This window comes from Adiantum capillus-veneris, chromosome 1 (genome assembly GCF_014529385.1).
Source record: "Adiantum capillus-veneris isolate H3 chromosome 1, ASM1452938v2, whole genome shotgun sequence".
Lineage (NCBI taxonomy): Eukaryota > Viridiplantae > Streptophyta > Polypodiopsida > Polypodiales > Pteridaceae > Adiantum > Adiantum capillus-veneris.
Genome location: NC_140931.1, coordinates 121,116,691 through 121,131,439, shown reverse-complemented (window position 1 = coordinate 121,131,439; position 14,749 = coordinate 121,116,691). Strand labels below are relative to the sequence as shown.

Sequence of the window (14,749 nt, the reverse complement as noted above, 5' to 3'; positions counted from 1 at the left end):
TTAAAAAAGCTAAACAAAAATCAAATGCATGTGTAGATGTTCATGTGTGTATGCGTGAGATCCACGTAAACAAAACATGAACATATACATTTAATATTTTTGTAATAAAAAAATATTTAAAATAAAAAGTTTACCTCTTTTACGGTCACTGGATGACTTTGGTTGCCTGAAACACCTTTAGAAATAAATAATTCTTTGTTTCTTTTCAATTCAAATACCCAAGTGGTGTTGACACATGTTAGTATTCCCCTGCTCACTTCCATTTGCGGGAACAAATCCAAGTATTTTTCCAAATATTTGGAAAATTGGATTACAAAATTCCTAACATGAATTCTCTCTTGCAGTATATGAGCAGACGCTGGTGAACTCGAGTAAATGTAGTCGATCAAAGATGGCTTAAAACCATAATGATCGTTATGCATGAGCGGAAAAGCCATTGGCTTTTTGAATTCAATAGGTAGCAAAGTAGCAAACTTATCTTTAAGGTTGTAAGCTAAGAAATCGGGCTTTAAGGGTTTGCCCGACTTTTCAAAAGATAAAGGTAAATTCGCCATGCTTGGCTCAAGAACAAGTATCCATTCACTGTTCACAAGTTGAAGAGCATGGTTGATTGACTCTATGGCAAGACAACCAAAGTATGAAACTAAAGCCCTCTCACAATCATGGATTTTAGTTACAACTTTAAATTTATGGTCAATGGGAGGTAAGTAAGGAAGATGTGCATCTTTTATCTTTTCACAACACACAATTACCTCCTCCCAAGGGTCTTGCATCTCTTTGCAAGAATAAGGAATGTGAACTTCACTAGCCGTTTGAAGCTTACCTTCACTCATTTGGAAGGGCAATAAGGAAATTTTTAAAAATTCATCGGCCGTTATATTAAAAAAAGCTTTAGGAAATGCCAATGACAAAGGGGTTGTGATTAAGCTTTTGGGACAAGGCTTCACAACAAACGATGAAGCTCTTCTAAGAAAGCCAAATAGGTTTGAAGCCATAGTGACAAATAATGATAGTTTGTTAGTAGTGGATAGTTTCAAAACAGTAAACAGTCACTAGTGCTTATAAAGGCACAATACAGTAGTGTATATGGACTTATGTGTATATGGAGAGAACTTCAATAATACACACACAAAAAAGAGAGAAATTTGCAATAATTCTCTCATACAAACCAAAGAGAGAGAGAGAGAGAGAGAGAGAGAGAGAGAGAGAGAGAGAGTGACATGAGAGGGGACGTAGCCTTTTCAAATACACACAAAAGAGAGAGATATGCAATAATTCTCTCTCACACACAAACCAAAGAGAGAGAGAGAGAGAGAGAGAGAGTGACATGAGAGAGACAGAGATCATACCTTCATGGAATAATTCAAGGTGGCTCGTGTGGGGACGTAGCCTTTTCGAGTACCAGAACAGTTGATGGATGAATCGCTTTGAAGAAGGGTGAATCGCATTAAAAGCTGATGTTTGAATCGCGTTCAAGGAGAGGGTGAGGGAGCAAGCAAAAGAAGCCTTCAATCCAGGTCAATTATGTGTATAATCTCTCTCTCTCTCTCTCTCTCTCTCTCTCTCTCTCTCTCTCTCTCTCTCTCTCTCTCTCTCTCCCCCTTCCCGCGTAAGGATTTACTGGCTCTCGTTGAAGGTGTGACAGATTTGAAGTCAGAGCCCCGTCCCACCTAGTGCATGGGGGGGCTGCAGTGCTGCCTGTTCGCATGTGCTGTAAAAGCCAAACGCAGTCACACAGGCTCTCTTGCGCCTTCAATGTTCAGTTTTTTCACACCAAAAAAAGCAGCAAACCAGTTGACTGGAGACGAAAAAGGAGGTGCAACCTATTTTCACTACTCGGTCGATGCTAATTAAGGTGAATTGACCTAAAGCAACCCGTTGCCTGATCCTTTGCGCTGCAAAAATCTGGATTGGAGCACTCTTATCCAGCGGCTGGAGCGCTTGTGTCATCCCCCTCCATGTCTCACAACCACGAGGCGAGACCTCAGCTTCACGAGCTTACAGCACTTCGAACCCCTCCAACCACTTGGTGTGACGGGGCTCTCAGGTCTGCTATTTGTCAAGCCTTTGTTTACCGGCAGATGTTGATGCTGCACACTGACTTGCTGCAATGGACTGTGAGCTTTGTGTTAGAGTTTCCTTCTATGCCACATACAAGGACAGACCACGACAGACACACACATGGGATTGCGTAAAGACCGAGAGACCGGAGATAGTAGCATATGCAAAGGACGGTTCACATGGACACAGGGTGTGCACCGCTAGATGGCAACATCGAAGCAGAAGATTCTCTACAGGCAGGCAAAAGGTGAGAGCGGATCCTTGTTTAGCATGCGAGGGAATATTCTCATCTAACTATTTTTATTTTTATAGGCCTTTCTGATCTACCATAAATATAATTGAGTTGAGAGACTAAGTCAAAGTAGAATCTCTTGATGAGCGATTTGATCTCTCCCACTTCTCTAGTGTGAGCTCCTTCTCTTGGAAATAGGTTCGCCCCCCCTCAGCACTATATGGCACGGGCCCATTCAAATGGGATCAAAGGTGGGGGTATAAATGGCGAGGTGCGTGCATTATAGGTCGTACGATCGGACAATCTGAATTTACAAAATCACGTGGCCCGAATTTACAAAACTCTCTCAAATTTATAAATCGACCCGCATTTACATATGTGGCGTTGAAATGCCACATACTTCAGTGAATGCATGCAGACGTGGTGGTTAGAGCACATGCATCGCACGAGGGAGGTCGTGAGTTCGAGCCTCAGGGTGCGGCCCGAATTTACTTTTCAACCCGAATTTACAAAAATGCATCTGACGGCTCAAATGGCCCTCACCATCAATCCCACTTGAAAATGCCCGTGCCAAATAGTGTGCCCCCCCTTCTCCCCCCCCACCCCCCCCCCCCCCCCCCCGCGCGCTCCTCATGTGGTTGTAATAGGCTATGGAGTCCTTCAAGATGTCCTTCTTGGTCCACTGCAATCTGCATATCTTGCACATTAATAGAAGAAAAGAGAGTCACTACTACTTCGAGTCGAGGATCCAAGAGGGTCACTACTACTTGGGAGACTTCAAGCCGAGATTGATGACCTTTCGTCCACATTGTTTGATATTGGATGATGATGATGTCTGGGACTCTCGATTTTTCATACTTGGTTTGTATACATCCGCCTTAGTCCCCCCCCCCCCCCCCCCCCCCTCTAAAGTTGTGCTTCTCTAATATAATCCATCCATGCTTATGGTAAAAAAAAAAAGAAGAAGAAGCTCTCGCGGGAGTGCTAGCATGAGTAGTACTTTTTGGAAAAATCGTTTTCACAAACATATAGAAATTCCTTTTGGTGTATTTCTAATAGGAAATTTCACAAAATTAGCTCCTTTTAAAAAAAATACTCTATTTTTTGCTAGGAGGTTTTTCCTTTTTGCCGTGCGCTCAAGCGGCATTTTCCATTTCAAAAGCGCGTGCTATTAAGCTAAGGCACATATTTTCCAAACACTGATGAGTAGTAGTGTCTCACATAAAATAGAATTGTAAAGAGTCAAGTTCCAAGGGGCTGCACAAGGTGGCCACAAAAGTTTTTCCTTATGAGACACAACCCAACCGTCCTTGGTAGATGTTTCATGGTCACCCAATTGGGACTATCTTCCTTAATCTTGATACTTTGTCTCTATCCTTACTTGTAAGTTGTGGAAGAACGATTGTGCCTAATAGTGTTCGAAAAAATTGTTTATCCAAAAATGCATAAATCACTTTTTCTAAATTTTCAAGAGAAAATTTTCAATTTTTAGCTACTTTTTTGAAAATATACTCTATTTTTTGTTATTTCGAGACGGGGTTTTTCTCTTTCTCTATGTTCCCAAGCGGCATTTTCCAATTTCAAAGAGAAAGGAATGTATGATGAGACACATATTTCCTGGACATTGATGCCTAGATATACAAACTGAAGACAAGTGAGTTGTGACCATGCTTTCCACACTCGTAATGGTTGCCTTGAGGCCTCTTTGAAGTTCTCGTTGCAACCAAAGTTGAGACCTTGTGACTCCTTTGAACATGCAATTTTCCTTGAAACTCTTTCTCGACAAGAAACACGTTTATATCATTGAAGCCCAAACTTTCATTTGAAAATTTTAAACTATCATACATCAACTTAGAACACATTTTTTCCTTTACCTTTGTGAATACAAAGGCTCTAGGGCAAAGGGACCAACCTAAGGTGTGTCAGGCAGATCTCACACACCCCTGCATAGATTTATGTAAAATGAGGTGCAGAAGATGCGCATCGATGAGGGCTTCCTAATGCAGTTGGTTGCATTGTCAGAACTACAGGAGAATTAATTACGATTGGGGGGTGGTACGTCTTCTTGAAGGAGACCGTCTCTTTATTGGCCCAAGAAACTGTCCCAAGAGACCTTAAAGATGTATCCAACGAGGAGAGTTGAACTCAAGACCTGTTTTTCAAGAGGAAAATGGCATAACCAATCTACCACATTTGGGTGATAGAAAGGTTATACCATTTTCCTCTTCCTATTAGCACACCCACATGGGCCCCATCGGACGAGGTCCCATAACTTGGTGGGAACTTCTTCCGACTCTTTTGTGGCTTCTTCTTAGGGTTTAGGCCTCCCTCGACCGGGATCTGCAGGTTGGCTCCGTTCTTCAGTGTCTTGATACGTCAGCAGTTTGTGACAGACGCAGAGATGCGAGACGGGATGGGGGGACAAGACGGTAGAGACGTCCGTCACTTGGGGTGCAAAGGGGACGTGTCGTGAGACGAAGGTCCCCGGTGACACAAGCAGGCGGGACATGGACTGGGGGTGGCAAATTTGAAATTTGACAATGGACAAGATTCTATGTATGCCGATGTTGCCCACTAGACTCTAATTATCCACTCTTCACTTGTGCATCATTACCTTTTGCCCTTGGAGTATTATGATTGATCACAATTTCACTGCATGAACGTGCACGATGCGTGTGCCGCGTTCTTATTGAATATCATATTTTGGTATTATGACTGCAAAACTCATTTTTTCTTTGCATTCTTGTGATCTTAGTGTTGTCTATGTCATCACGCTATTTCAATGACTGAACGGGTTTGGATAGCCACAAAACTTTAGGGGAAGTTGTACTAGATCTAAAGGGACAAGTCTACAAAGTCTGGCAGCATTCTGACAAGGTACAAAAATCACGATCCATCATTAACCAGGTCATTAAAATTGCAACAGAATCATCCAAACCAGTCGCCCAAAGGTCTAATAACACTCTCCTATGGTCAAAATGTCATAAAACAAAGCTTTAAGTACTCAAAACGGAAGATAAGGCTTGCAGACGTGAGGTCACAAACCACGACAGAACTTGAAATGCTTACACTTGAATGAAAGAGCAAGAGAAGAGGAACATGATACAAGTTTCGGAATTTGAAATAAGTATATGCTTTTTTAACAGGTGTCCCCTTGCCCGTCCTCCGCTCCCTATTTTGCCACGTCTCCGTCCCCGAGATCCATCATGTCCCTAAGACGCGTCCCTGTCCCCATGTGACTATGGTTTTTATATACAAGATTGATCTGTATTGAGCATCTTAATGCTTGAGGGCTCGTTTGGTTTGAGAATGGGCGTCATGTGAAAATTTGTATGGATGAGTTTAGGTGTCACATGCCACGGATAATTGATGTAACCAAGGTTAGTTGTAACTTGTCACACCATTGACAAGCACTTCTTCATGTCTTATTCCTTCACTTGATAGTATGGGATCAATTAGACATCGTGGTGATTGGAGGCTGTCTCCACGGTCCCAGCCCACGCTATGTGTCAAATTGGGCACTTCGGCGCATTTTGAAAATATCTTGTGGCTGGCTTGATGGTTTGTTCGTGTGCCATGCGCCAATTGGGCCATATGGGCTAATTTGGGGCATGGCATGGGACGCGATCGTATAAATGGTTTCCAATCACCATGAGACTTTCAGGGGTAGGGGAAGTGATAGGGCCCTTGCCCTTGCCCTTGCAAAGTCTTGTGGCCATCAAAGGCCGACTCAATGGCCGGGGCCTAAACCAACTCTCTCAAGGAATCCATGTGCAATCTTGGAGTAATATTCTGTTCTTTATTACCAAACAATGAAAGTATGAAGGCATAAGGATATGTTGTGCAATGCTCAGACCTCTTTGAAGACTCCTACACAAATGATGCAATCTTGGGAGATAGTTGCAGATGTGAAATAATGCTGTAGTGACCCCCATTTTGGTCACTATCTTCTATCTTGTCAACCGCAGGTAGCTCCTGTAGGTATCTTCGTGGGGTTGAATTGTCTCACGATTTAGCTCAGAAAAGGGGTTCTTTTTTATCTATCCTATGACTAGACAAAGGGCTATATAGGCTTCAATCTGTAGCCACTGTTGACTGCTACAATCGATGTCTTGGCTAAATCTTAATGATGCCTTAAATTCCATGGGGCAGTGCTGTTCTATCCTCCACAAAAAGGCAGATGGCTGATCCAAACACTCAAATAGATGTATGCAAGGTTTTGGCTTAATTTCAGGCTCCAAATAGGATTGGTCTAAAGCAATGGGTGGGTGTAGAAATGAAACCGGCCTATGAGACCTTTAGGCTCTCATAATTTGTAAGTTGAGACTCTTTTTGAACTTATAAAGGAATATAATAGCATCAACGCGAAAATGTTTCAACCCCAAAATGTTTCATTCCGATACAGGCATTTTGGTATGATACCTTTCACCCCATACGAAAGAGGAGATGAAATGTTGGACCGAAACATCAATGCATAAAAATCAAAAGAGATTCATTGCTCAAATTTGTGAGATGTAGCTAAACATCAAGGGGTGTCTTAGGCAAAATCTCATGTTGTGTGTTTTAGCACCACTTGAAATGTTTTGAGAGTTCCAGTTTTCAAGGTTTCACTCATGCTGAAACGCGTTTCATGTACAGTTACAAGGAATGGCTATTTTTAGGCCTCCATTTCCCATGCCCATTCCAATTTCTTGTTCTGAGTCCCCATTTCGTGTTTCAGACATGGGTATTAGTAATATTTAGCGAATGGCATTTCATGCCCATTGCCATTCCCTGTTCTATGTTTCGATTCTCCGTTCTGGATAACTGTGGTTTCATGGCGACCACGATGGAGGGGGAGAGAGAGAGAGAGAGAGAGAGAGAGAGAGAGAGAGAGAGAGAGAGAGAGAGAGATGTACGCAAACCTACTCTGCTACCTTTTGCGAACCCCTGTAGGCCTGTTCATGAGACTACTCTGCCCTTTGGCCATATTCCGCAAGCTGGGAGGGTTAGGTTTAAAAACCCTAACCCCAGAGAGAGAGAGAGAGAGAGAGAGAGAGAGAGAGAGAGAGAGAGAGAGAGAGAGGCTTGTTTGAGTGACCTACTCTGCTAGTAATATTGGCTTTGCAAGCTAAGCCCTTGCGCTATGTGCTCTCATAGGCCTGTTGGGGACTGTTGCTTTAGTGTACGAAGACGAAGAGAGAGAGAGAGAGAGAGAGAGAGAGAGAGAGAGAGAGAGAGAGAGAGAGAGAGAGAGAGAGAGAGAGAAATTTCTTGGAACAATCCCAAGAGGCCTCAAAGCTCCAAAAGGAAGAGTCTTGCACTCAAGAGTCAAGAAAGCTCCAAAAGGAGGAGTCTTGCACTCAAGAGTCAAGACTTATACCATACTTGTCTACCATACTTGAATAATAGAAAGGGTATTTGAGTTTCCTCCTTCGTAGAAATCCCAAGAGATCGAGATCGATAGAGAGAGAGAGAGAGAGAGAGAGAGAGAGAGAGAGAGAGAGAGAGAGAGAGAGAGAGAGAGAGAGAAGCACATATGCTGAGTCTCGCATGCAGGGTTGGATCACGGAGTGAAGAAGAGGGAGGCTCGCAGCCCGCCGGAGGCCCAAGGCCACGTTGGGTTCATTGCAAAAGAGGCTGGTAGATCCGCCTACGTAGCTAGATTGGACCGATTGAAGAAGATGCTCGCAGCCTCCGAATCCTCAACCACATTGTTCATGTTTCGAGCACTGCAACTAAGATTGTCAGTCTACTTAAACGAAACAAAAATTGAAATTGAATGTTTTGGCAATCTTCTTTTGCTTGGCATTATATATCGCGGACATTGGCTTGGTGGTCAAGGGGGATGTTGTGGTAGGGCTAAATCCTTGGTGGAAACCTCGAGTCAGCCTAGGATCCCTTTTGTTCTATTGGGTCTATAGGGTGGCCTACAACTTACTCTCTCTCTCTTTCTCTCTCTCTCTCTCTCTCTCTCTCTCTCTCTCTCTCTCTCTCTCTCTCTCTCTCTCTCTCCTCACGTACACAATTTTAGAAAAGCACACTCCTTGTCTCCTAGCAAGCTTCTCGACCAAAAGCCTAAATGAAAAACCAAAATGCTCGCACACATACAAAAAAATCAGTAGGAGGATCGCCAAGGAAGGAGAGGAGTGTTGCAAGGGCTACGTAGTGTTCGGGCAAGAAAGCTATGACAGTAGTAGCAGGCTCATAGTGAACATAACTATCCCCAAAGTAATCAAGAAACTAAATGTTAAACCCTAATCCGAGTCTAATGAATGCCAAAATTAACCCTAGCTAATATGCCATGGCTTTGATACCACTTGATGGGAATGTGTTCGTGCTAGCTAGGGTGGATGAAAGAGAAACATAGTGTCAATGTGTGAGTGTGTGTAAGCATGATTATCACCCAAGTGAATTAGGTTCCAAGATAGAATTAGCTTGGACTCGTAAACACAATCTTGAGTATTGACTCAGCTTAGCACAAGCTAACCATAGACAAGCATGTAGTGCAAAATAGAGGTGTGTTGTTCATTCATGAAAATGGGCTTTATATAGCTCTACATCCTTGCGCGACAGTATGTGGGATAAATCCACTCTCCTCTCCTTGACTCACACTTTAGGACAAAGCTCACACTTTACATGATGAAGCACAAAATTCAGAAAATTGGATGGCTGCCATGCAATCAGAATATGATGCACTTATAGAAAATGACACATGGACTTTATGTGATTTGCCTCCTGGCAAAAAGGCCATTGGTACGAAGTGGGTTTACAAGTTGAAACGTAAGCCAGATGGTGAGATCGATCGCCATAAGGCTCAACTTGTTGCAAAGGGTTATTCACAGTAAAAAGGCATAGATAATGAAGAAACTTTTGCTCCCACTTGTCGTATGACTACTGTGCGTTTTCTATGTGTATTGGCACCTCATTTTGATTGGGATGTACATCAATCAGACATTGTTACTGCTTTCTTGAATGGTGACATATTTGAGGAAGTTTATGTAACACAGCCTCGCGGTTTTGTCAAGAAAGGATAAGAGGACAAAGTGTGCAAATGTAACAAGGCTTTGTATGGGTTGAAGCAATCTCCTCGTGCTTGGTATGAGAAAGCTGACACTCATTTTGTCAAACCAGGCTTTCGTAAAAGTCCAACAGAAAGCACATTGTATGTAAAGCGTGAGGGTGATGTACTTCACATTGTGGTTCTTTATGTAGATGATTTGTTGATCACTGGACCAAATGAGAGACATGTTGCTGAATTTAAGACTGATTTGAATGCTACTTTCAAGATGAAAGATTTGGGTCTGTTGCATCATTATTTGGGCATACAGTTTAAGCAGTGTGATGGTGGTATTGCCTTGTGTCAGAAAAGTTAGATAGAGACATTGCTATGTAAGTTTGGACTTGAGGATTGCAAGCCTATTGCCACTCCCATGGAAACAGGTTTGAAATTGGGTCTTCATGATGCTGGTGATCGTGCAGATGTCACTCTTTACAAAACTCTTGTTGGATACCTCATTTATGTATGCAACATGAGGCCGGATATTCAGTTTGCAGTCTCACAGGTCAGCAAATTTATGCATAGCCCAGGGTCTAAGCATTGGCAGGCTCTCAAGAGGATTTTCCACTACCTTAGTGGCACTTTACATCTTGGCTTTTTTTATCCCAATGGGGGGATTATTTCCGCTAGACTTACATGCTTTTTCCGACTCAGATTGGGCTGGTTATTTTGACACGCGAGTGTCCACAAGTGGTTTTTGTTTCATGCTTGGCAATTCATGTATATCATTGTTAAGCAAGAAGCAACCTATTGAGAGCACTTCGAGTTGTGAGGCTAAGTATAGGGCAGTATTCACAGCTACGGTTGAGTGTGTATGGCTCAGACGCCTTATGGCTGATTTGGGTGTTGGACAGGACACTGCCAACACTATCTACACTGACAGCTAGAGCGCAGTGGCAGTTGCGAGGAACCCAGTTTTTCATGCTCGCACAAAGCACATTCAGGTGCATTACCACTATGTCGGGGAGAGGCTCTTAGTAGGAGAGATTCGCTTGGCTTATGTGACAACACATGACAACCTTCAGATCTTTTCACAAAGGCATTGTCTCGTGAGAAGCGGGAAAGCTTTGGGCTTACTCCCCTTTGTGGATTGATCATGTCCTCACGGCATGGCACTTCCCTTTACTCATGTGCCAGCTCTTGTTCACTGCACCACTCCAGGGGGGATTTGCTACCATATACATGTGGTAGTGATGTGTGTGAACACACTAGGACCGCCGGGCATTTTTTTCCTCTTTGAGAGGTTTTTTCCCCTATGCATTGTATATACTCCCATCACTCTAGGGCTATCTATCTTTCCATTACACACTAAGTAATACACTCTCCATTGTGTACACGCCTTGAGCTTCCTTCGTGTTCTCCAAGTTGTGTGCGTTTCTCTGCAGCCCTAATTCCAACATCTCTCTCTCTCTCTCTCTCTCTCTCTCTCTCTCTCTCTCTCTCTCTCTCTCTCTCTCTATTTATGTCCAATGTTCTAAACTTGCGAGCGCAACCATCTTGAGTTGCGGATGGAGTGGTCACCAGCTGGGTCACTAGCTGGGAAACTCAAGGGCAATATGGTCATCTCTGCATGCGAAAGAGGATTTGATTAGCCGTAGCTAAGTGCAACTCAAGGGTGCGGCCATCCTACATAGTTTGGAGGAGTTTAATGAAAACCTCAGCTATGTGGCCATCCTGCAGGGCAAATGTTTCACTGTGGCTGCCAGGAGCAAACTTCCGTCTTTTTAATATATGATATAGATAAAGATATATATATTTAATTTTATTTCTCTCTCTCTCTCTCTCTCTCTCTCTCTCTCTCTCTCTCTCTCTCTCTCTCTAGATAGATAGATCTCTTGGGATTCCTACGAAGGAGGAAACTCAAATACCCTTTCTATCATTCAAGTGTGGTAGATAAGTTATTTGAGTTCTCTACAAAGTAATATGCATAAGTCTTGACTCTTGTGTGCAAGACTCTTTCTTTTGCAGCTTTGAGGCCTCGTGGGATTGTTCCAAAAAATCTCTCTCTCTCTCTCTCTCTCTCTCTCTCTCTCTCCGTACACTAAAACAGCAGTCCGCAACTCTCATTAACAAAGTCCGAGTGGATGTGTGTTTGGTTTTAAAGACCCACACATAAAAACCTACTGGCAGAGAGAGAGAGAGAGAGGTGGCCGCCTACAGTGACTTGTGAACAAAAAACCACAAACCAGGTTAGGATCAAGATAAAGAGAATTGGCCACATGTAAAAACCTTAAAAAAAGGGCACATTATGCTCTCTCACCTACAGTGACTTGTGAACAAAAAACCACGAACCAGGTTAGGATCGAGATAAAGAGAATTGGCCACCTGTAAAAACCTTAAAAAAAGGGCACATTATGCTCTCTCTCTCTCTCTCTCTCTCTCTCTCTCTCTCTCTCTCTCTCTCTCTTTGACCACCTGCAAGCATTGGAAAGAACTGCCACTGGCTAACCAAGGTCTCAACTTGCTACATCCATCGTCCTTCTTCTCGAGCTGTAGGTTAGACATGTCAAACTGCGGGTCCCAGTGTGCACGCAAGTTGTGCGAGGTCTAAGCATTGCAATTGAATGTTTACCATCGGGCTACTTTTCCTGCATATATAGACAGAGAATTTGAGAGTTACAAGTAGAGCCTAATCTGGTAGAGCTCGCGCCCCAATAGCTTAAATTTATATATCTGGAATAGTAAATCAACTTCCAACTCTACCACAAAGTTGATTTGAAGGGACCGCAAATGAACTTCTTTGTCTCTCAAGGCAGCAGTAAACTGTACATGCGCCTGCAAAGCAATGACCCTTTGCGCCCGCAAATCAATGGTTCTATGCGCCTGCAAATCAATGGCAAGTGCCTACGTGGTTCCACGTTGGTTGGCATGTCAAGCAATGCGTCCAAAGTGGCTTTAGCTTCATCTGTTATAAAGTACGCATCCTGGTTGACCTAGTTTTCTCCTCGCTATGCCCTCATTTAATCTCCACGGAGGACTTAGTCTGTCTCTCATTGGTATAAGGATCATATATCCAAGAGCTCCATTGTAGGTCACATGAAGTGGTCTATTGTTGTGGCTTGTGTGCATGGGTGTCTTGTGCGAGCGCTTGCAGCGGAGAGAGAGAGAGAGAGAGAGAGAGAGAGAGAGAGAGAGAGAGGTGGCCGCCTGCAGTGACTTGTGAACAAAAAACCACAAACCACGTTGGGATCGAGATAAAGAGAGATGGCTATCTGTAAAAACCTTTAAAAAGGAGAACATTATGCTCTCTCTCTCTCTCTCTCTCGATCTCTCAATCTCTTGGGATTCCTACGAAGGAGGAAACTCAAATACCCTTTCTATTATTTAAGTGTGGTAGATAAGTTATCTAAGTTCGCTACAAAGTAATATGCATAAGTCTTGACTCTTGAGTGCAACACTCTTCTTTTTGGAGCTTTGAGGCCTCTTGGGATTGTTCCAAGAAAGCTCTCTCTCTCTCTCTCTCTCTCTCTCTCTCTCTCTCTCTCTCTCTCTCTCTCTTCGTCTTTGTACACTAAAACAACAGTCCCCAACAGGCCTGTGAGAGCACATAGCGCAAGGGCTTAGCTTCCAAAGCCAATATTACTAACAGAGTTAGGTCATTCATACAAGACTCTCTCTCTCTCTCTCTCTCTCTCTCTCTCTCTCTCTCTCTCTCTCTCTCTCTCTCTCTGTGGGGTTAGGGTTTTTCAACCTAACCCTCCCAACTTGCGGAATATGGCCAAAGGACAGAGTAGTCTCATGAACAGCCCTGCAGGGGTTCGCAAAAGGTAGCAGAGTAGGTTTGCGTACAGCATCTCTCTCTCTCTCTCTCTCTCTCTCTCTCTCTCTCTCTCTCTCTCTCTCTCTGTGGGGTTAGGGTTTTTCAACCTAACCCTCCCAACTTGCGGAATATGGCCAAAGGACAGAGTAGTCTCATGAACAGCCCTGCAGGGGTTCGCAAAAGGTAGCAGAGTAGGTTTGCGTACAGCATCTCTCTCTCTCTCTCTCTCTCTCTCTCTCTCTCTCATGGTTGCCATGAAACCATAGTTATCCAGAATGGAGAATCGAAACGCGGAACAGGGAATGGCAATGGGCATGAAATGCCATTCCCTAAATATTACTAATACTCATGTCTAAAACACAAAATGGGGACTCAAAACAAGAAATTGGAATGGGCATGGAAAATGGAGGCCTAAAAATGGCCATTCCCTGTAACTATACATGAAACGCATTTCAGCATGAGTGAAACCTTAAAAGGTATCATACCAAAATGCCTGTATCGGAATGAAACATTTTGGGGTTGAAACTTTTCGCGGTGATGCTATTATATTCCTTCATAAGTTCAAAAAGAGTCTCAACTTACAAATTATGAGAGCCTAAAGGTCTCATAGGCCGGTTTCATTTCTACACCCACCCATTGCTTTAGACCAGTTCTATTTGGAGCCTGAAATTAAGCCAAAACCTTGCATACATCTATTTGAGTGTTTGGATCAGCATCTGCCTTTTCGTGCAGGATAGGAGAGCAATGCCCCATGGAATTTAAGGCATCATCAAGATTTAGCCAAGAGATCGATTGTAGCAGTCAAGCGTGGCTACAAATTGAAGGCTATATAGCCCTTTCTCTAGTCATAGGATAGATAAAAAAGAACCCCTTTTCTGAGCTAAATCGTGAGAGAATTCAACCCCACGAAGGTACCCACAAGAGCTACCTGCGGTTGAGAAGATAGAAGATAGAGACCAAAATGGGGGTCACTACAGCACTATTTCAGATCTGCAACTATCTCCAAGATTGCATCATTTGTCTATGAGTCTTCAAAGAGGTCTGCGCATTGCACAGCATATACTTCTGCCTTCATACTTTCATTGTTTGTTGGTAATAAAGAATAGAATATTACTCTAGGATTGCACAAGGATTCCTTGAGACAGTTGGTTTACGCCCCGGCCATCGAGTCGGCCTCTGATGGCCACAAGACTTTGCAAGGGCAAGGGCAAGGGCCCTATCACTTCCCCTACCCCTGAAAGTCTCATGGTGATTGGAAACCATTTATACGATCGCGTCCCATGCCATGCCCCAATTTAGCCCATATGGCCCAATTGGCGCATGGCACACGAACAAACCATCAAGCCAGCCACAAGACGTTTCCAAAATGCCCCGAAGTACCCAATTTGGCACATAGTGTGGGATGGGACCGTGGAGACAACCTCCAATCACCACGATGTCTAATTGATCCCATACTATCAAGTGAAGGAATAAGACATGAAAAGGTGCTTATCAATGGTGTGACAAGTTATAACTAACCTTGGTTACATCAATTATCCGTGGCATGTGACACCTAAACTCATCCATACAAATTTTCACATGACGCCCATTCTCAAACCAAACGAGCCCTCAAGCATTAAAATGCTCAATACACATCAATCTTGTATATGAAAACCAT

General features: G+C 43.3%; 1 protein-coding gene across 10 annotated transcripts in view; it reads right to left on the bottom strand.

The window, feature by feature from the left end:
- LOC147465455 (uncharacterized) overlaps positions 1 to 14,749 on the bottom strand; it is a 143,904-nt gene that overhangs the window by 16,856 nt on the left and 112,299 nt on the right. The window lies entirely within an intron of this gene.